Below are 24,567 nucleotides of genomic sequence, written 5' to 3'. Positions count from 1 at the left end.
GAGTGAAAGGAAGTATTAATCTTCACACTTTTATGTCTTTCCCTCAACCCTGCCATAATTTATAGACAAGTCCTATTTTCTGAGTAAAATATAAATCCAACCAGTTTCTAACACCTTGCTTTTGTCACTCTGGTCCAAGCTCCCATCGTCTCTCAGGTGGACTACTCCAATAGCCTCCTAATTGGCTTCCCCACTTCCAGTTTTATATCCTGTGGCAAATATCGTAGGTTAGCTCACTTGACTCCATTACAATCCAATCACAGCAGGTAAGGCTTGGTCGAGGTTGCAGACCAAGTCTACATTTCCTGAACTCCCGCCCATATGGCCTGGATTCCACACATAGCTTAGCCTCTGCCAAGCAGATAATAAACCCCCATGAGATTTGGTAGGAGCAGGAAGGTGGAGTCTATGCTGCTTCTTCTGTGGTTTCTGATTTCTCTTAGTGAGCATGGGCTCAGAAACTGTTGCTTCTCCTGCAGCAGTAATAATAGAGGTCCCAGGGTACAGTTCCTAGTTTTGTGGGTATCAAAAGGCAAGGCATGGGAAATCAACTTTGTATAGATGGAGAAGGAGGCAATGTGGTCTCAAAGCCAAAATTTGTGATGCTCTCAGCAGAAACAGAGTGGTCCAATGTCTTCTTCACTTTCCACCCTCCTGATTGTCCCAGTTCTGGGGTATTATTCAAGAAGACAATTCTGGAAATTATAACTACTACTTGAGTTAAAACAAACATGACCACCACCCCCCATGCAAAAGTCTCTCGTGCATTTCCCTCATACACCCAGGTATTTTTTAGGCTCTTGTAATTTATTTATGCATGCCTGTTTTTGTACTTTGTAAAAATGGCTTCCTATAGAATGTTTTCTTGTGTGTGTCTGTTCTTTTTCTTTTTCTGGCTTGATATCTTGATTCATAGGATTCATCTAACTTGTATGTAGACAAGATTGCTCATTTTCTTTGCTGTATGACATTCCACTGATGCATATATCACTTCATATACCTACCCAAGTAGTTTCTGAATTTGGGTTGTGTCCAGTTCTGGACAATTACAAACAATGCAGCTCTGTGCATCCTTGGCCTTGTCATCTGCTTTGCATGGGCATGGGGTTCTCTAGGCGAAGCGCCTATTGGTAGTATTAGTGGGTCCAGGGTAAATATATCTTAAACTTTGAGGGATACTGAATATTCCCGCTATTCAGTTCTAAATATTTCTTGATTTCCTCCAATCCAAGGATTAGTTAGTAGTATGCTATTTTGTTTCCAAACATCTGGGTGTTTTAAAGCTATCTCTGTGTTATTACCCTGTGCGTTAAGCATTATCTTCAGAGAGCCTAGATTTCATGCCAGTGATCCTTTGCAGTTTATTGAGGCTTCCTTTTTCTTAGTAAGGTTTATTTCTGTAAATGGTCAATATGCTCAACAGAATTTATGTTCTCTGCTTGTTGGGTATAAAGTTTTATAGTATCTAATAGCTCAAATGTATTATTGTGTTTAGGCCTTTGATATCACTGCTTATTTCTGTTTGCTTGGACTTTCATGTTCTGAGAGTGGCGGGTTAAAATCTCCAGCTCTCATTGTTAACGTACCTATCAGTCCCTACAGTCAAAAAATTTATCATTGAGGTTTAAGCTATCCTGCTATGCCACCTTCTATAACTCCCTCACGCTATCATCCACTGACCCTAGCCATCCACTACTCTCTGCCCCATCCTACCACCTTCTACATGACTCCAACTTCCACATCAATCACTCAACAATTTGACGCTCTCATTTCCAATGAACATCTTTACAACATACTAGCCAACCCCTCTCACAGCCACACTCTGGTTTATTCTTCACCCTAAACTACTCTACCTCTCACATCTAAAATGAAAATATCCCACTGTTGGACCACAAGCCCTTGGCCATGCTGCTCTCTCATTCTTCCACTCTCTCTACACGTGTTCTTTTATCTCACTGAGCCCTCCTATTCCTTGGCCTCTCTATTTTCTGCCCATCTGCACTTTCCTTCTTCTGTCTCTCCCTCCTGTCACTATTGATTTGGTTTCGGGTTCTCCCTTATTTTTTTTTTTTCTGGCTGTGCCGCACAGCTTGCTGAGATCATAGTTCCCCAACCCAGGATCGAACCCGGGCCCCCAGCCACTGCCGAATCCGAACCACTGGACCGCCAGGGAATTCCCTGGGGTTTCTCCTCTTTTCCTTCTTTTCCTGCTCCCACTCAGGCATACTAAGTTCCCAATACATCTACCACCGCTTATCCTTCTACGCTTATAACACCTTCTGTATCTCCACATCCAATTATCACCCACAGCCAATCAACTGTTGACTTTCAGTTCTATACACTTCTTCATGTGCTTTCAATACCCCTACCTTAGTCTAGGACTTGAGCAACTCTCACATAAATCACTGTTATAATGAGCACTCCATTCTTGCTCCTCTCTGATCCTTTCTTCACATTGCTTTCAGAGTGACATTTCTAAAACACAAATTATTTCCCAAGTTAGAGCCCCTTGACGGCTTCTTGTAGCCTTAAGAATGAAGTCTCCACTGCTGTGTCTGGGGAAATGCAGATGGCCAATAGACACATGCACACATGTTCAACATCACTAATCATCAGGGAAATGCAAATCAAAACCACAGTGAGACATCACCTCACAAAAGGACACACATAACAAATTTTGGCGAGGATGTGGAGAAAAGGGAACCATCCTACACAGTTTCGCGGGAGTGTAAACTGTTGAAGCCACTGTGGAAAACAGTATGGATATTTCTCAGAAAACTAAAAATAGAACTGCCATATGACCCAACAATTCCACTGCTGGGCATCAATATGTAAAAAACAAAAACACGAATTCAAAAAGATGCATGCATCTCAATGATCATAGCAGTGTCATTTACAATTGCCAGTGTATGGAAGCAATCTGTGTCTTTCAACGGATGAATGGACAAAGAAGATGTCAGGTATATATACAAAGAAATACTAATCAGCCATAAAAAAAAGAATTTTAGGGCCTCCCTGGTGGCGCAGTGGTTAAGAGTCCGCCTGCCGATGTAGGGGATACGGGTTCGTGCCCCGGTCTGGGAGGATCCCATATGCCGCGGAGCGGCTGGGCCCGTGAGCCATGGCCGCTGGGCCTGCGCCTCCGGAGCCTGTGCTCCGCAACGGGAGAGGCCACAACAGTGAGAGGCCCACATACCGCAAAAAGAAAAAAAAAAAAAAAAAGAATTTTGCCATTGGCAGCAACATGGATGGACTTGGAGGGTATTATGTTAAGAGAAATGAGTGAGACAGAGCAAGACAAATACTCAGTAAATTAAGAAGAATTAATAACTGGCTGAATTAATGGACATAGAAATGAAGGTAGAACAGACTTAAGAAAGGGTAAGTCTTCAACAACACACATGCTGCAGAGAGCAGAGAAAGGGCAGGGCTTATTTGAAAACCACCTAATAAGTTGGTATTACTAGTACTACAGAGCTAGTGGGCCCTTTTGTGTGCGTCTTAAATGCCAAGTTGATTGTGTATGCAGTAGAGTCATCAAAATTGTCTTACAGGAATTTGGCATGGCCAGAGTTGGGTTTTAGGAAGGTTAACTTAGCAAGTATATGAAGCATGTATCTGTGGGGAAAGACAGGGAGGTAGGAGAAGGTTAGGAGTCTAGGGCAAAGTTCAGGCAAGAAGTAATGAAGGTAATGATACTAAGAGTTGGCAAGAATGTGGAGCAAATAGAAATCTCATCCTCTGCTCTTGGGAATATGAACTAGTACAACCGTTTTGAAAGATAATTGGTGTTACCTAGTAAACTGAACTTGGACAGAACCTAAGACCCAGAAATTTCATGTCTAGGCCTATACTGTAGATCAGGGTTTCTCAACTGCTGACATGTTGGAAAGATAATTCTGGGTTGTAGAGGACTGTCCTGTGCATTGTAGGATGTTTAGCAGTATCCTTGGCCTCCACCCACTAGATGCCAGTAGCACACCCTCAATTATGTCACCCAAAATGCTTCCAGACGTTATCAAATATCACCCTGGCTGGAGCGGACGGGGCAGTGCAGAAAATTGCTCTCAACTGAGAAACTAGAGAAGCTGTTGTATATGGGCATAGCAGGATAGTAATGAGAAAGTTCATTGCAAAATAATTTGCAAAAGCATAAAGCTGGAAACAAGCCACATGTCCATCAACAGGAAACAGACACATTGTGGAATTTTCATATGATGGATAACTATAGAGCAATGAAAAATGATTACTACAGTTTCACACATCAGCATGGATAAATACCACAAACACAAAATTGCTGGGGTAGAGAAAGAGCAAGACAAGTAATACATCTAGTATAATTAGATTTACATAAACTCCAAAATGGAAAAGAAATAACATTACTTAAGGGAACATTCCTCTGCAGTGAATGTATAAAAATGTGAATTATCATCCCAGTTCAGGATCATGGTTACCTCTGGGAAGGAATGAGGGGATGAATCAGGAAGGGCACAGGGGGGCTTCCAAGGCATTAGCCGTGTTCTAGTTCTCAAGCTTGGTGGTGAGTACACAGGTTTATATATTATTAAGATATACCTTACACATATGCTGTATTATCTTCTGTATACATGAAACAGTTCATAATTTGTCAGGAAGTGATGCGGTCTAAAACAATGCAGGAAAACGGAAAGGCAACAGAGTAAATAACTAATTGGATGAGAGACAGAGACAGACAGACAGAGAGAGAGGGAAGAGCCAACTTTTAGGTGCCTCTCTGAATCATTTTAAACTCATTTTCTTCATAGATTTGGGGATGAAATCAATTCCTTATCTATAAACACACATAATTCATTGCTCAGACTTCTACGACATGTATATTTTATGCCTCAAAACGGATCCTACTATATGATGTGATTCACAGGACTGGATAATACTACATTTCACAAAACACCATTGTCTGAGAATCCTGCCCTGTTAGACTTGTAAATGTGTACTCATTTGTATTCCTTGGAGTTATAAGCATCTGAAAATAGGTGGCTTAGAGTAAAAGTGATTCTTCATCACTAACTTTAGTGTCATTAGCATACGCCTAACTGGTACAGAAAACTGTTTCCAACTTAGGCACCCACCCTACCCCTCTGTTTTTCTCCCAATGGTCACCTCTCAGGTAGTGGAATAAAAGGAGAACTTTTGGATCAAGTCCTTTCAGAAGATGGAGCCATAACCAAGGAAAATATCAGAACATCCTAACCTTTCCTGGACCAGGCAGGGAGGGATAAGACAGGTCTCTTCCTAGAAAAAGCACAGAGTCTTCAAGGCTGAAGGACTCATTGAAAACATATTTTATACATGTGGATACAGACAAACCCACAAACACCCAGAGAGATAGGAAACGCAGGATTTGTCCCTGACCTGATTTAGGGACCGTCTCTCAGAGACTCAGAGAAGCCTGATATGTTAGAGCTACAGCAAACCCTCAGAGCAGCAAGCCTGAGCTTCCTCCCTCAACATGAGAGGCTTCAGGTGCATACATGTGGGTAACGTAGCCCACTTTTCCTGTTATCTGTATACATGGCCATCACCTCGTAGATACCTCTCAGTCCTGAGAGTATAACACTGACAGTTCAACTCACCCCTCAGAAGCACAGACTCAGTGAAGAGGAACACACATGCCTCTTGGGGCTTGGGACATGGGGCCACCTGGGGAGTAAATACAGGGCCCTAAGTAACTGGAGCTCGGTAAGGGACAGGGATAAGGACTCCGAGCATGCACCAAAAAAGGCTTATCTCAAAAAGAGGTGTGCATGCGTTTGTTTAAACTGAACCTCCCGGTACTTCCCTGGCAGTCCAGTGGTTAAGACTCTGTGCTTCCAATACAGGGGGCACGGGTTCGAACCCTGGTCGGGGATCTGATATCCTGCATGCCACATGACATGGCCAAAAATATAAACAAACAAACAAATAAATAAATAAATAAAGTGAACCTCCGAAAATTCTTAAGCTCAGGTAAAGGCCCTTAATATTATCTATCAACTATAGTTAATATGCTAACTATATTAACACAGAAATACACACACACACACCCTGCTGGCATGGCATGAACCATATGGAACCAAACCAATTTGAAGATTTTCGAGGGACCCTACATGGATAAATTTCTACTTGGACTGTTCTTTCATTAAACAATGGTGACAAAAGGCCTCGTGCCTTTTGTTGTTGTTGTTCTACGCATGAGGAATACTCTGTGTTACTACATGACAATGCATTTTTAAATGTCAACCCCACTGACAGGGGAAAGGGTTTTGGATACATTACACTCACTTCACTTTAATGGACCTTTATCAAGCATCTACAAAGAAGAAAACCCAGTGCTTTAGGAGAGAGAAATCAATCAAAGCCTTTACATTCCGAACAAGTCCGAAGCTCACATTTTAGGGAGCTGGGGCGATACACACATAAATAAATAATGTTAATCTACTCTAGGATACGAGAGGAACTAGCATGGAAAACAGAAAATGTATTGATGCTAAATAGGAAGCTCTCAAGCAGCCTTAACTAAATATAGAAATAAGGCTTTGTGCCCTCAAACCCCTGGTCCTCCCCTTCTCTGATCATCTGCTCTGCTCAAGGACCACTTCACTCTTTTCCCTTAAAGAAGTTCCAGATACTACGCCCATTTCTTCTTTCAATTTTCTTTAAATTAGGACATATTTCAGACCTCGACAAAGGTACAGAGAATGCTACGCCCATGCAACCATCAGCCGTCTTAAGAAACGTAAGCTTACAAATAAAATTGAAACCCAGTATTCCCCTCCCCAACTGAATTCTCCATCTTTTTCCATAGATTTAACCACTGTCTTAAATAGGTTCATTGTTCTCATACACACCTTTGTGCATACTACATATGCATGCATTACTCCTATGTATGCCTTTTACTACAAACAGATGTATCTATAATCAATCTAATAATTTTGCATGCCTTTAAACTTCATATGTGCATGGTATCATAATGCTTTTATCGTGTTGGAACTAGGTTCTTCCTTTATCTATTTGTCCCTTCCACTACTGAATCTTTGCCCCTTGTTATAAGCTGAATTGTGTCCCCGCAAAAGATATGTTGAAGTCTTGACCCCCGGAACCTGTAAATATGACCTTATTTGGAAATAGGGTATTTGCAGGTGTAATAAAGATCAGATGAGGTCATACTGGATTAGGGTGGGCCCTTCATCCAATATGACTGGTGTCCTTATAAGAAGAGAAAGAACACAGAAACAGAGACACAGGGGAAAACACTATGTAAAGAGGAAGAAAGAGACTGGAATTCTGCATTTACAAGCCGAGTGATGCCAAGGATTGACAGAAACCACAAGAAACTAGGAGAGAGGCATGGAACAGATTCTTCCTCCGAGCCTCCAGAAGGAACCAACCCTGCCCACATTTCAACCTCAGACTTCTGGCCTCCAGAACTGTGAGAGAATAAATTTCGGTTGTTTCAAGCCAGCTGTTTTGTGGTAATTTGTTACGGTAAACCTAGGAAACTAACACCTCCCTACGGGAGGTCTTTGTGTCTAGTACCTTCCTCAGTCCAGATCTTACCATCCTGTTCAGTTTACCTGCAATAGTACCAAGTCAGTGAGTTAGGGCTGGTTCTACTGTAGGTGTAGTTAAACGTTTCCCCCACTGCCCTAAAGCAGCGGTTCTCAAACTTCAGTGTGCTTCAGTAGCACTTGGACGACTTGCAAAAACCTGATGGCTAGCAGCCTACCTTCAGAATATCCAATCCAGTAGGCCTGGGGCAGGGTCTGAGAATTTGCACTTCAAACAAGATCCCAGCTGATGCTGATGCTGCTGCTCCATGGCAGGCCAATAGCACCATCTGGTCCCCAGGCAAGCTAGGTCATCCATCAGTTTCTTTCAATAACATATACTAGAGGCTGGGCCACCATCTCTATCATCACACAAGTTGTTTATAATCTAATATTTTAATTTATTTGAGGCTGCTATAAAAGGATGTCAAACAGGCTTACCAAATACTTGAAAGAAATCCCTTTCAATGACAGTAAGGTGGGCCAAAATAAATAGAACAAAGATACATTGGAGTCAGTGTTATTTATGTTAAAAAAACAAAAACCTCTGCAGCTTATTCATGTCAAACAAGCTTATATTTTCAATGTGATCAATAGTGTCAAACTTATATGTAAAAGGTAAGAATAAAGTCAGATAGCAGTTAATATCATTTTGGGATGTTGAACTTTGAAACAAAATCTGTGTTGTGGGCTAATGAAAACTAGAATCTCCGTGAAGAACAAATTCTTCTTTTCTTTCGCTGTCCACTTCTTTTTATGTCTTCCAACTGTAGGATGGGATAAGAGTCAATTAACAATTGTATACCAATAACATGCACCAGGGACTTTCTAAATAGGAGTCAAGTCTATGTACATCTCTTGGCTCTCCAAGGAGAAAACAAAATGTTTTCTTCTTGTAACCCAGACCCTTGGTTGTCAGGGTGCACATCATTTCATCACACCAACCACATCTCTCTCTTGCCAACCACTATATATGTTAGGTTTTTTTCTTGAAAGGTCAGTCTGTGATTTAAACGTCTTTCCACCTTAAGAGCCTATGCTCCTTACACAAATCATAAATCCCTTATAATCCCAGACCTTCAGTTTCCATATCTGTAAAATGAGAATGAGGCTGTTATCAAACATCCACAGGTGTGAAAATTAAGAAAGGGAGAAAGAAAGAGTGTGATACTGAGAGAGAGAGAGAGAGATGAGAAAGGAAAAGATGAATGGGTAGTGGAAAGAGAAACTAGGATTGAATTACCAACTCAGTGAGAGCCAATAATAATACTATGTCTAATTTTCTTTCCTTTTGAATAAAACATCTAAATTGAACTAATATTTGTGAATTACTCATGAAATGCAGTCTTATTTGAAATCCTTAAATTTTTACTACTTTGTAAGGAGTCACCTTCTCAAAGGCATTGTCATTCCAAGAGACTTCATTTCTGTGTCCAGGTGATGAAGGTACAGCTAGTGCACAGCTTAGTCGCTTTAGCTGCTTCTCCTGGTGAGCAGTCTCTAAAACTATAGGTCTCTATAGTTTAGACCTCTAAGAAAATATAGGTCTCTATTTCCAGGTCTGATAAATTTCCCATCTGCAGTAGACTTAAAACTACAGGACAAAGGACTTGTGACTGTAAATGACATACATTTCAGAACACACTTCCTTCTATACCATCTAGAATACAAGTACATTATTAACATTAAACTGTTTTTCCAAAACTAAATTGCAACAAGTTTTTCTTATTTACTTTACAAAAAAAATTAAAAACATGATAGATAGCTAGTGGGAAGCAGCTGCATAGCACAGGGAGATCAGCTCGCAGCACTGTGACCACCTAGATGTGTGGGATAGGGAGGGTGGGAGGGAGAAGCAAGTGGGAAGAGAAATGGGGATATAGGTATACTATAGGTGATTCACTTTGTTATAAAGCAGAAACTAACACGCCCCTGTAAAGCAATTATACTCCCATAAAGATGTTAAAAAGATAAACAAAAAATAGATTAAGGATGTAAACAAAACAAAACATAAAGCTGTCAGTAACAGGTATATGTCAGGACCGGTTGCACCATACATTAATACCTTGTATTCTCCAGAGCCGCCCTCTGCTGAGACCATATCCAGCTTCGGTCCTTCTTCTGCTTTTTCATTTCCATCCTCTTTCTCTTCCTCAGCATTTTCATAATGATATTCACTCTCTTCTTTAGTGTCGAATGATACGGTCTTTGGCATCACAAGGTGGTGGGAAACATTTCCTGATTTAAAATCAGCAGCAGAATCTAGTTCTCTGCTCTCAGGAGGATCTGGAGAAGAGAAATGTGTCAGAAAATAAATAAATAAATAAGAAGACTCGCTGGTCATGTTCCTACTGGTTGATACAGCGCTTCCTTCGCCCTCACACTTCTGCTGCTTGACAGTTTTCACAACATTTTCCCCCTCTTTCCAGTAGATCTCACACACACTGTGCTGCTGATTATTTCTGGCCCTTTGGAGAAGGGATCGGAATCATTTGATTCTGAGCAGATTTTTGTATATTTCTGCCAGAATCTCACTGGAAAATGTTCACCCGATTTCAAGACAAATTCAACCTCGAATCTCATTGATTCCTCAGCCACTGAAATGTGCCCCTGTGCCATTTCATCATTTTCTCAGGTCATCGTACTGAAAATCTTAACATTTTTAGAAGCCCGTCAACCAAAAGTGAGGTATGCCATTTGTCTGCCCCTAGGTTGGTAGAAGGCAGCATACTTTTTCTCAAGATCCTAAAGGTCTTTAGAGAATTGGGCTTCTACTTGTGCATATCGTGCCTGAAGGTTTTTGAGAGCTTTGACCCGCTGCTTAACCGCCAGAGGCCAGCGGTGAGTGCATCCTGCCATAGAGGCCGATGCCGCAGCAGGGGCTGCAAGGGACAGGGGACTGGGCCTCCCCTAGCCAGCCTCGGCCCCTTCGATGGGTCCACAAGTCCCAGCCACCCAGGACTCGGAGGCATCAGCCAGGACCTCACCCGCCCAGAACTCACCCTCCCCTGCCCCCGCCACCGGTTCCTCTGCCTTCTGGGATGCCAGCCCCTCCGCAGGCTCCCACGGCTCCCAGGGCGGGGGGCCCTCTGCCTGGCACTCGCCCCGCCAGACCTCACCTGCCTCTCCCAGGTCTTCCTGCCCGTGAGGAAGCGCGGCATCCTCTGCAGGATCCGAGGGCCATCGGGAGCGGTGCCTGACCATCACGCGGCTGGCGTGGGGCCCGACCAGGACACGGTCCTTGTAGTGGCTGTGGTGCAGAAGACAATGGGCCACATCCCGGAGCAGGGAATGAAACTGCACCGCGGTCGCCCCATGGCCTGCGACCACTCCCGCGCCTCCCTGCCCATGCTCGTCCTCCTCTTCTGTCTCTTCCTCCTCCTCGACCTCTTCCTCAGTCTCCTCCCCCTCTTCTGACTGGTACTCAGCCTCCTCCCGGTCCTCGGTGTCTAATTCAAACTCTTCCGCCTCCTCCTCCACCAGCTCTGCATCCCAGTCTTCTGCCACTGCGGCCTGGGCGGCCTCCTGCCCACCATCCTCCCCGTCAAGGGCTCTGGAGAGCCCCAGGGAAGCCAGAAGGGCCTCGGCCCCCTCGACTCCATCCATCCCTCCAGAAGGGGAGGCACGGACCCCGAGGGGACTGGGGTCACCACCCGCCCTGCCACCAGCTCTATCCTGGCCACCTGGGATCGGCCCACGCTCCTCGGTGGCAGACATGGCTGGAGGGACACGCCAGACACGGATCGGGCGGCAGTGACGACCGTGGGGAAGATGGCGGCCGCTGCGCTGAGTGTCGCTGAGGGAGCGGACGCTGTTGGCAGCTGGGCCACCGGGACGGGGTGGGGGCTGCAGAGAAGCCGGCTGCCCAGGGCACCAGAATCGGAGAAGATTCCTCTGCGAGCCCCGCTAAGGGAAGTGCAGACGGCCTGCCCGCGGAGCGCCCCAGCGAGACTGGGCGGCGGCTGCTGCACACAAGGCGGGAAAGAGTTTGATTGGCTGGTGATGGGAGGCGGACCTTACAAGGGTCAACGAAGGGCCACTTCCTCCAGCGCCGACTCTAAGCTCATTTGCCAGCAGCCAAGGATTGACAGCACCACCGTCCAATGAGTGATCAAGCTCTTCACTTTCCCTGGAGGCCTTAAAGGGCCAGCTCACCCTCAGCCTCTGTGATCGCACAGGAATCCCGTCTTTTCATTCCACAACTGCAAGAGCAAAACTACAATACCCCTAAAGGCGGCGCCGTGGGGTATGGGATCCTGCATGTTTTCCCCAATTGCCACCGTGGGGCAGCTCACGCTGATACAGACACACTTAGTTCAAAACCGAGAGAGTGAGAGAAGGTGTATAGATCAAATCTCCGCAACGCTTAAAACCTTCCACAAGAGACAGCAAGAGAATTTGGAGGTTTTAATGCTGTTAAGGCTCCTTAGAAAAGGACATACAGAGTCGATATGGATGCAGTGAGAATGGAGAGTGGAAGAAGCAGTAAAGACAGGAGCTGGAGAGTGTTTCATCAGGGCTCCCCAATTCCATTGCAGCCTCCAAGAAATGAAGACGGAGAGAGAGAGGGAAGAGAGACAGAGACAGAGACAGAGATTTCTTTTAAAGACTGGTCTGAACACCTGCTCTGCACTGGATTGAGCACACCCCTTGCCTCCCAAATTCATACGAGAAGCCCGTCCCCAGCCCCACCCCACCCCCAGGAGATGGTATTTGGAGACTGGGTCTTTGGTAGGTCATTCAGTTTTGGTAAGGTCAGGAGGCTGGGGTCCACACATTGGGATTATTGCCCTTACAGGAAGAGACCATAGATGGTACTCTCCTCCCACCATCCCAACGTGAAGCCACAGGAAGAAGGTGGCTATCTTCAAGCCAAAACGAGGGCCCTCACCAAGAACTCCACCATCCTGACACCCTGACTTTGGGCTTCCTAGCCTCCAGAACTGTGAGAGAATAAATAACTGTCTTGTTTAAGCCGCCCAGCCTATGGCGTTTTACTAGGGCAGCTTGAGCAGACTAATACAGCATGGCAGACCTTAACAGCACAGGCTTCCTAGAATCATTTCTCGGTCAACAGTCCGAGACTTTTTGTTGTACTCAGCCCCACTTAGCTGAGTGGTCAAGGGTAACGAATGCTGAAAATGAGGAAGAAATCGACAACTATTTTATGCTAATCCCAGTTACTACTGTGGATGGGCATAGAAGCAAGACTGGGTGTTAGCTGTAACTTCACGTTTAGGAGAACATAAGCTATGTCCCTTACTTCCATAAGCACACCGCGTTGGGATCCAGGACATCTAATTTGACAGATCCTAACGTTTCACAGATGGGAAGCACACATCCTGCAGTGCGCTCCTGGGAAGGCTCAGGAGAAGAGCTGTTGTTGCCACCCTGAGTCACTATGGACTCCTCCTATCCCAAGTTGGGTTCAACGGTCAATAGGTCTGCTGAAACCACACACACACACACACACACACACACACACACACTACCGAGACGCGATGCAAAGTGTATTCCTTACGTGAGGAGGCTTCTGGGGGGAGAGCAGGGCAGCCTTTTCAAGCTGCTCCAAAATAGACTTCAGAGAGTCAGGAAAGGAAGAAATTGCTTTGGGAGTTCTACTGTGACTAGTGGATGGGGCCAGCATGACAGTTCCCTTGTGCTGGCAGTAGCTAGTGTCGTTTGCTGCCCACTCCTCCTGCCCTCCACCCTACAACCGTGCCAAAGGAGAGAGTGGAGGGTGGGGCACTGGGGAAGAGGGAGGGTTGACGTTTAAAAGCCCTCAGCAGTCAAACATCAAAGGATGCAGTCAGACCCTATACTATAATTCACCTCTGGCGTGTGACAGGCGACAGAAACGTGCCATTTTTGTGTAATGGAATCTGAACTTGTGGAAGTAAGCCACTCTGGAACTCTGAGTCCTGCAGCCTAAGGCCGGGTAGGCAGGCAAAAGGTCCACTGAAGGCCGTTCAAGAGCCCAGTGTGGTGTATCCTGAGAAGTAAAATGCATGCCTCGGTCACCATCAATAAGGCCCGGAACTCCAAAGCCCATAAGGAGGGTCTTGGCGAAGCCCTGCATAGTAGTTTTAGTATATGTAGAGACACGTGTGACCAGGATTTATAATTTGGGAGTCTGCGGGCCAAGAGATTCCCAAGGCTCTTTACCCCAAAGGGGACAGTTTTACACAAGGAAACGTCACTGCCGCCATGGGCCGGACCAGACAGCCAGACCGACGACAACGGCCTGATTGTCTATGAAAATGTGCAGATGGTGCTAACTGTTGGCCAGAGCATCCAGCGCTAAGGTGACTGCCTGAAGTTCACTCACTGGTGCTGTCTTTTCGTTGAACAGTTTTATCTATGGTTATTGTATTGATTACTGACAAGGAAAGAGTTTTCCTGACATTTTCCTATTTATTTTCCACATGTCAGTCATTTTTTGTTCCTTCACTCCTCAATTACTGTATTTTCTGTTATTAATTACAGTTTCATAGTGTACAAGGTGATCCTTCATCACCCCTTTTGCTGTACTTTTTTAGTTTTTTTTTTTGTGCTGGAGCTTTTTGTGGGGTAGTGTCAGTGGTTACACTGGGAGCTACAATTAGTATCTTAGCTTTATAATAATCAAGTTTGTATTAATACGGAGATAGTTGCCATAGTATTCAAAACCTCTGCTTTTCCCTAGCTCTGCCACATTTCTTTATTTAATTATGGTGACACACGGCATGTTTGTATATTTGGTGCCCATTAACAGAGATTTATAGTTAATGCTTTATACATTTGTATTTTAAATCATATATGAGAACAAAAAGAGGAGATATAAACCAAAAGTGCAGCAATACTCGCTTCTGCGTTTACCTGTGTAGTTACCTTGGCCTTTGTGGTTTATTTCTTCATATTGCTTCAAATACGTGCCCAGCATTGTTTCAATTCAGCCTGAAGGACTCCTTTCAGTACTTTCTATAGGGCAAGCTTACTAGCTATGTACTCTCTCAGTTATTGTTTGTTTTGGAATGTCTTTAACTCCCCTTCATTTCCCCCACATATAGAATTCTTGGTTGAAAGGGTATTTTGGTTCATTTGTTCTACGCTTTTAATATGCCATTCCAATGCCACCTGTCCTCTGTGGTTTCTGTAGAGGAATGGGCACAAATCTTACCGACGATTACTTGTATATGAGGAGTTGTTTCTATTGCTGTTTTCAAGGTTCACTCTTTGTCTTTGACTTTTGATAATTTGATCATGATGTGCCTAGGTGGGGATCTCTGATTCTATCCTGCTTGGAGTTTGTAGAACTTACTGGGTATGTAGATTCATGTCTTTCCTCCGAGTTTGGAGGTTTTCAGGCATCATTTCTTTAAAGATTTCCTGCCCCTTTCTCTCTCTCCTCTGCCTCTGCCACTGTCATTATGTGTACATTGATAAGCTTGCTGATGCATATAAGTCCCATAGGATTTGCTCATTATTCTTCATTCTTTGCTTTTTCTGCTCCTCTTTTCCTTTCCAGAGACTGGATATTTCAACTAACCTTTTAAACTTTGCTGATTCTTTTTCTCCTGTTCAAATTTGCTGTTGGACATCTTTTATTAAATTTTCATTTCACTTACAGTGATTTTCAGCTGAAGAACTTTTTTTTTACTTGCGGTACGTGGGCCTCTCACTGTTGTGGCCTCTCCCGTTGCGGAGCACAGGCTCTGGACGCGCATGCCCAACGGCCATGGCTCACGGGCAACGCCGCTCCGTGGCATGTGGGATCTTCCCAGTCCAGGGCACGAACCCGTGCCCCCTGCATCGGCAGGCAGACTCTCAACCACTGCGCCACCAGGGAAGCCCCTGAAGAACTTTTTTTTGTCCCTATTTATAATTTCTATCTCTTTGGGATACATCTTTCTCATTGTTTCCTAGTTCTTTGATCACTGTTTCCTTTCGCTCATTGAGTTTATTGAAGACAGCTGACTAAAAGTGTATTTTTCTAGTAACCCAAATACTGTGCTTCACCTCTGACAGTTTATAGTAATTAAGTTTTTCCATGTGAACAGGATACACATTCCTCCCATCCCCTCCAACTATATGGAAGTATAATTTACAAATAAAATTTGTATATTGAAGGGGAACAATGTGATGCTTGATGTACGTACACATTGTTAAATGATTACCACAATCAAACTAATTTATGCATCTATAATCTCGCATAGCTAAAGGTTTTTTGGGGTGGTGCGTGGGATAAAACTAAGATCTACTCTCTCAGCAAGTCTCCAGCATACCATACAATATCTTAAATTAAATCTGCATGCTGTGCATTAGATCCCTAGAATGTATTCATCTTATAACTGATCATTTGTACCCTTTGATGAACCACCCCACAAATAACAAACCTGGAGGCATCATGGTTCCTGATTTCATTATATGACAAAGGTATAGTAATGAAAACAGTATGGTAGTGGCATAAGAACAGATATATATATATATAGACCAACGGATCAAAATATAGAGCCCAGAAATAAACCCACACATATATGTTCAACTATTTGACAAGAACTCCAAGAACACACAATGAGGACAGGATAGTCTCTTCAATAAATGCTGCTGGGAACACTGCATATCCACGTGCAAAGATACTATACTGGAGCCTTATCTTACACCATACCTCAAAATGAACTCAACATGGATTAAAGACTTAAACGTAAGGCCTGAATCTGTGAAACTCCTAGAGGAAGACACAGGGGTAAGCTCCTTGACATAGGTTATGGCTTTGATATTTTTTTGAAATGACACCAAAACAAAGGCAACAAAATCAAAAATAAACAAGTGGACTACATCAAACTCAAAAGCTTCTGCACAGCAAAGGAAACGATCAACAAAATGAAAAGGCAACTGACCTATGAAGCAGAAGAAAATATTTGCAAATCATGTTATCTGTTGAAGGGATAATATGCAAAATATAAAAGGAATTCAATCAACTCAAGAGCAAAAGAAAAAAAAACAAAAAAAACATCAACCAATAATTAATAAAAGGGCACACGGTTCGAATAAACATTTTCCCAAAGAAGACATACAACTGGCAAATAGGTATATGAAGAGGTGTTCAACATCACTAACCATCAGGGAAATGCAAATCAAAGCTGCAATTAAGACATCACACCTATTAGGATGGCTATTATCAAAAGGACAAGAGACAGCATGTGTTGGCAAGAGTGTGGTAAAAAGGGAACACTCGTGCCCTGTTGGTGGGAAAGTAAAATGGTGCAGCCACTGTGGACAACTGCATGGAGGTTCCTCAAAAGACTGAAAGTAGAACTATCAGATCAGCCAGCAATCCCACTCCTGAAAACAGATCCAAAGGAGGTGATTCCTGCTCTGCTCCCTTATGCTCATTGCAGCATTATTCACAAGAGCCAAGCAATGGAGACAAGCTAAGTGTTCTGGGCAGATGAAAGGATAAAGAACATATCACAATTATATAAAAGACATATCAAAGAATTCTTCTTAAAAATTCATCAGAGGGCTTCCCTGTGGCACAGTGATTAAGAATCCACCTGCCAACGCAGTGAACATGGGTTCAAGCCCTGGTCCGTGAAGATCCCACACGCTGCGGAGCAACTTAGCCTGTGAGCCACGACTACTGAGCCTGTGCTCTAGAGCCTGTGAGCTGCAACTTCTGAGCCCGCGTGCTACAACTACTGACGCCCGCAAGTCTAGAGGCCGTGCTGCACAAGAGAAGCCACCGTAATGAGAAGCCCACGCACCACAACGAAGAGTAGTCCCCGCTCGCCGCACCTAGAGAAAGCCCATGCGCAGCAACGAAGACCTGACACAGCCAAAAATAATAAATAAATAAAAACAAAATAAATAAAGTAATAAATGTTCATTTGCAAGACTATTCTTGTCTTTGGGGGTGATACAGAGAGGAACAGGAACAGAGACAAGACATGGTAGATTCTCCTTCCTTCAGACGTCTTGTCTCTCTCAGGAAATCTCTACAGGCACAGCTTAATAGTGAGCCAGCCGGAAAGGCAAAATAGGGTTGACAGAGACCCAGAAACTTAGAACAGGTTATAGAATTTTGAGCTCAGATATTAAACAAATTTTACTTACCCTGCATCTACTTCCTCTTATATATCCTGACAAAGAATGCAAACAGTGTGCCTTCTGACACAAAATAAACACAGAAGTGACTATAACATCAGTAACACCCACTTCCAAAAACACAAAAACAAAATTTAAGACCTTTCTTAGGGAGTGTACTCATGTTTAGATAGTAAATAGGGAACCACTGACAGATTTTAATGAAATTTACATATATCATTAATTTTGATGTAGAAAATTTCATGTACATAATGACTTCTCTTCTTTCTCCCATGGCCACCTAGGAAACTCAGAGATTAGGAAAAATGCTTCCTTCCCCATATGTTGGTTTAATATCCTAGCCTCAGATATACTCAACACCTCTGCCTGCGCCCCTGATGGAACACCACTCTCAGGTGAGGCAGTGTTTCTACCTGAAGGATTTCAAAATACCCTTAAGATTTGGGAGGAATTGGGAGGTCTAAAGGTAAAATCTGTGCAAACACTATGTAGAAGCAAAAACCTTGTATGACTCAGAAACGTATCTGGAGGGTTGAGTGGGTGTGTGTGAGTGTATGGGTAAAGATTATTTCGGCTGAACTTTAGGCAAACTGTAAACATAAACTCTACACAGAAACACTTTCCAATCCCCTGTGTCTTTAAACTCATGAGATGAGCTGCCCTGCAGAGGCAGGACCTGGTGTCTTTGGGCAGCTGTGGCAGTTAAAGGGTGTGAGCTCTCAAACCAGACTGCCTGGATAAAAGTTCCAGTTCACTTACAGGCTGTGAGATCTTGGGCTCAGGATTTAATATCTCAAATCCTGTCTTCTATAATAATTCTCAATTTCTCCATCAGTAAATGAGGTGAAAAATAGTCTCAACCTCATCGGATTGCTGTACAGATTTAATGAGCTAATACTTTACAAGGGCCTACTTGATGTCGAGCTTGGCACAGAGTAAGTGCAAATTAATGTCTGGATACATCACAAAATGAACACATTCCATGCTCACTGCTGTAGCTGCACAGATCATCTTTTAATTCTTCAAATATGCTATGTTCTCTTTCTTCTAATGGATCTTTGCCCATCTTCATTCCTCTAACTAGACCTTATGCATAGCTTTGGCCAAAACTGACTTTCTAAGCCCTAATCATCCTTAACGTCCCAACTCAGGCTTTTTTTTTTTTTACAAGAAGCCTCTTCTCTGTTAAGACGGGGTTGCACGTTTCTTCCTTTATTATTTTTAAACTAAAGTGAAAATAAAATAACATAAAATTAATGATTTTAGTCACTTTAAAATGGACAAATCAAATAAAAAGTTCTAAAAATAAAATGTACAAATCAGTTCTTTTAGTACATTCACGATGCTGTGCAACCATCACCCCTATCTAGTTGCAGAGCATCTTCATCAACTCAAAAAGAAACCCTATACCCAGGAAGCGGTCATACCCCATTCCCTCCTATCCTCAAACACTGGCAACCACTAATCTCCTTTCTGCCACTATGGATTTGCCTAATCTGGACATTTCATAGAAATGGAATCATGTCATATGTGGCATTGTGTGTGTGTGTGTGTGTGTGTGTGTGTGTGTGTGTGTGTGTGATATTTTGTAATTTTTGTTCATGGTAGTTGTTATCTTTTTTTCATTATGAACTTTTTCTCATTCTAAGAAAAGATTCACTTCATGCATGATTGTGTATAATGATAGAAGAGAATCTTCCATATTGTATGAGTTTCTTGCCTGTTTGTACTTGCCTGTTTGGAACCCGTTTTGGACTCTCCCTGTAAACGACCTAGACTCCTTGGGTATAATGCCTGTAGCAGTCCAAGAACATACACAAAGATTGTATGCCCTGACCAAAGGATTTTTATCCCAGGAATATAATGTTGATTTGGATTTGTATCCCAGGAATATAATGTTGATTTAACATTAAGAAATCACAGTGTAGGGACTTCCCTGGTGGAGCAGTGGTTAAGAATCCACCCAAAAATGAAGGGGACACAGGTTTGAGCCCTGGTCTGGGAAGATCCCACATGCCACGGAGCAACTAAGCCCATGTGCCACAAATACTGAGCCTGCGCTCTAGAGCCCATGTGCCACAACTACTGAAGCCTGCGTGCCTAGAGCCCATGCTTCGCAACAAGAGAGGCCACCGCAATGAGAAGACCGCACACTGCAACGAAGAGTAGCCTGCAGTCACTGCAACTAGAGAAAGCCCGCATGCAGCAACGAAGACGCAACAGCAGCAAAAAATAAAGAAAGAAAGAAAGAAAAGAAAAGAAATCACAGTGTACGGACTTCCCTGCTGGAGAAGTGGTTAACAATCCACCCGCCAATGCAGGGTACACGGGTCCGAGCCCTGGTCCGGGAAGATCCCACATGCCCCGGAGCAACTAAGCCCGTGTGTCACAACTACTGAGCCTGCGCTCGAGAGTCCTTGAGCCACAAATACTGAGCCAACGTGCCACAACTACTGAAGCCGGCACGCCTAGAGCCTGTGCTCCGCAACAAGAGAAGCCACTTCAAGGAGAAGCCCGCGTACTGCAATGAAGAATAGCCCCCGCTCAGCGCAACTAGAGAAAGCCCACGCACAGCAATGAAGACCCAACGCAGAGAAAAATAAAAATAAATAAATTTATATTAAGAAAAGTAATCAAAGTGTAATACATCTAACAGAATACCAGAAAAATCCTCATGATCATCTTAAGAGACATTTATAAAGCCTTTAGCATAATTCAAGAAACTTCCATGATAAAAGCTCTCAAAAAAACTAGGATTAGAAGACATCTTCTTCAATGCTCAACATCACTAATTATTAGAGAAATGCAAATCAAAACTATAATGAGGTATCACCTCACACCGGTCAGAATGGCCATCATCAAAAAGTTTACAAACAGGGACTTCCCTTGGTGGTCCAATGGTTTAGACTCCACACTCCCAAAGCAGGGAGCCCAGGTTCAAACCCTCATCGAGGAACTAGATCCCACATGCCACAACTAAAGGACCCCGCATGCCACAAGTAAGAGCCCACATGCCACAACTAAAAGATCCCACATGTCACAACCAAAGAGCCCACATGCCACGACTAAAGATCCTGCATGCAACAACTAAAAGATCCCACGTGCAATGAAGATCCTGCACGGGGCAACAAAGATCCCACGTGCCCCAACTAAGAACCAGCACAGCCAAATAAATAAAGGAAATAAAATAAAATTTAAAAAAACGTTTACGAACACTAAATGCTGGAGAAAGTGTGGAGCAAAAGGAACCCTTCTACACTGTTGGTGGGAAATTAAATTGGTGCAGCCACTATGGAAAACAGTGTGGAGGTTCCTTCAAAACCTAAAACTAGAGTTGCCATATGATCCAGCAATTCCACTCCTGGGCATATATCCAGAGAAAACTCTAATTCAAAAAGATAAATGCACTCCAATGTTCACAGCAGCACTATTTACGACAGCCAAGACACGGAAGAAACCTAAATGTCTATCGACAGGTGAATGGATAAAGAAAACGTGGTACATATATACAATGGAATACCACTCAGCCATAAAGAATAATGAAATAATGCCATTTGCAGCAACATCGTTGGACCTAGAGATTATTATACTAAGTGAAGTATGTCAGACAGAGAAAGACAAGTATCATGTGATATCACTTACATGTGGAATCTAATACAAAATGATACAAATGAACTTATTGATATTTACAAAACAGAAACAGACTCACAGACATAGAAAACAAACTTATGGTTACCAAAGGGGAAAGGGGGTGGGGAAGGGATAAATTAGGAGTTTGGGATTTGCAGATATAAACTACTATACATAGAATATGTAAACAACAAGGTCCTACTGCATAGCACAGGAAGCTATATTCAATATCCTGTTGTTAACCATAATGGAAAAGAATATGCAAAAGAATGTGTGTCTTTGTGTATATATATATATATATATATAACTGAATCCCTTTGCTGTACACCAGAAACTAACATAACATTGTAAATCAACTGCACTTCAATAAAAATATATTAAAAAATGAAACGCAGCTATGAAGCCACAAAAAAGGTACAAACTCTTAGTTATAAAATAAATGTCATGGGGATGTAATGTACAGCGTGATGACTACAGTTAATACTACTATATTGTATATTTGAAAGTTGCTAAGACAAAACCCTCTTAGGTTTGCTCTTAATAAGAGATGATAATAGGTTTTTCCTTACCTTCTAAGTAATCTCCATAGAAAGCAGAGATTCTGTGTCTTATCAGAATAATTTCCTGTGCTTCTTGTTGATTTATCATGTCCTTTATTTGTAAGATAAATGAGTCTTCTTACTTCTAAAAGAGAGAAGGCTCTTTTTAATCACATTACTTCCAATATTTACTTTTGAAATCTTATATTAGTACTCTGGTTAAATAGGTGGCCAAATAGTTTCTTAGTGACCCATGATTCTATTTAGCCAAGTGTACAAATCTTTTGCCATTTCTAACAACTAGTGATATTTGGTCTTTCCAAATTCAAATCCTAAATGAAATCTGCTTGATCTCATACTGACACTGATATTTCCCAGAGGGCCTGCGGAAAATCCAGAGTTTGTTCTTTCACCTTGTAAATGAGAGATGTTACAATAAGTAGGTTTATTTGATAAGTTGAGTTGCACAGGAAGCACTGCCAAATATGAAGAGATGCTTAACCTTCTCTAGTTTATATTTCTATGTGTAAAATGTTATTAATACAAATACTTCAGAAATTGTATTAATTCCTATAAATGTCAGTGCCCTTGCTGTCCATGACGTATCTTGGCGCTGCTTTGCCTTAGAATCAGACAACATCAGCATAATGTTATCAGCTGTCATGCCAGTTAGTGTCTTAAAATGTTGTATGCCACAGAAACAACCAAATGTCCTTGGCAATTGCATCATTTTTATAATGAACTTTCATCACGTCTTTTACCATGGCCATTTTCACTCTTTTGTCATCCACACTTGTTTTAGTTTGATGCCTCCCTGAAAGCTCTTGCAATCAGCTACAGGCCACAGTAATTATCTTCAACAAAATGGGACTATCTTGGAGTCCCACAGAAAGGACTATGCCAGGTACTCTTGAGGCACAGAACTCCTAATGGCATTGCTTAAATAACTTTGAGACCGTACCACCGGCCTGAGTCAGGATTTCCAGAATTCTCCTGGAGAAGCTGATAAGTTCATGAGATGGCTAACCCAAGATCAAGCAGAACAAGAATTACATAGGGCTGAATGAATTGATCAAGGACGATTATGGCTTTTGCTTGGACTACTGCTGATGCTTTAATGTTCTGTTTTCTGGATATAAAGAACTGCCTACTTTTCTAACTTCAGCTATCTACAATTCATAACAGTTTAGTAGATCGTACTTCTGTAAGCAGAAATGAAGTATTTATCTTTTTTTGCCTGCCTGATCACTCTAGAATTTGAATATTCTTACTAAGTATTCTTATTTTCACAGTAATACAATGAACTGCTTAGGTTCCATAAGAATCCTTCCTCCTGGGAACAGAACATAATTGATTTGACTATATGACCAAAGCTCTGAGTGGACTGTCATGTTTTGAAAGAATACAGTGTTTTTAAAAATAGTGATGGATTGATTGACTTGGCTGCACCAGGTCTTAGTTGCGGCACGAGCGATCTTCGTTGCGGCATGCGGGAACTTCAGCTGTGGCATGTGGGGTCTTTTAGTCGCAGCATGTGGGATCCTTAGTTGTGGCATGCAAACTCGTAGTTGTGGCATATGGGATCTAGTTCCCTGACCAGGGATCAAACCCGGGCCCCCTGCATTCAGAGCACAGAGCCTTAGCCACTGGACCACCAGGGAAGTCCCAGACTATCATAGCTGAGAACAATATATATAATCAGATATGACCAGATAGTCTTAAGGAACTAAAGGTGATTTTATGGAGCCAATGCTTATGAAGTCTTCTTGGGAAAATGGGCCTGGCACCTGGATTACAGCTTTCTCAGCCTTACAGGTGAGCGGGAGAGGCCACCTCCTGGCAGGCCTAGGAAACTTAGGATATTTTGGGGGCCTTCAAGAAGAGATTAATTTACCCAGATCTATAGGTACTGCAGGGGAATTGTGGTGGTGAGATTTGGGCTTGGTTTCCTAGCTTTGAGAGGCTTTTAAAAGTCCAGTCGGAGTGAGACTCCTTATGAAAAGTTCCAGCAGAGTAAACTAAAAATGGCCTATGTGGTCAATTATCATCCTTGCTGCAATTGTGCAAATAAGCAAGCCAAATCTAATAAGACCAGACACTCTATAAGCAAGAATAATCTTACTTTGATTATCTTTGATCAAAAGGGAGGTGACGGGGCTTCCCTGGTGGTGCAGTGATTGAGAGTCTGCCTGCCGATGCAGGGGATACGGGTTCGTGCCCTGGTCCAGGAGGAACCCACATGCCGCGGAGCAGCCCGGAGCCTGTGCTCCACAATGGCAGAGGCCACAACAGTGAGAGGCCCGCGTACCGCAAGAAAAAAAAAAAAAAAGGAAGTGACGGTTGAGTGAAATTTTATATTTCAATACAAAACACACCCTTGTGAGGGATGAGATTCTGGTCCCGTTCATTATCTTTCAGCTAATTTGCACTTCTTTGTAAACTACGTGTTTGTGTTACCTACATGTAAATTGGACTAGCTCCTGCTATCTCACACATTTTGTCAGTCCTTACCAAATTCTCAATTCTTCCAATTTCCTTCAACATCTGGCTGCAACTCTTCAAACTAATGTTTCCAATTTTTCTCCAACCCTCCTGATTTGACATCGCAGAGAACTCAAAGCTGACCACCCAGATTCTTACTGGATCCTTAGGTTTTCTTCTAACTGGCTTTGTTTCACAGGATCTAAAGAAGCCCTGTGAGCTGAAGTTGGACAACTTGATGTAAACTTCAAAGGACTCTTCCCTGC

This window comes from Mesoplodon densirostris, chromosome X (genome assembly GCF_025265405.1).
Source record: "Mesoplodon densirostris isolate mMesDen1 chromosome X, mMesDen1 primary haplotype, whole genome shotgun sequence".
Taxonomy (NCBI): Eukaryota; Metazoa; Chordata; class Mammalia; order Artiodactyla; family Ziphiidae; genus Mesoplodon; species Mesoplodon densirostris.
Note: the sequence above shows the minus strand (reverse complement) of the source record.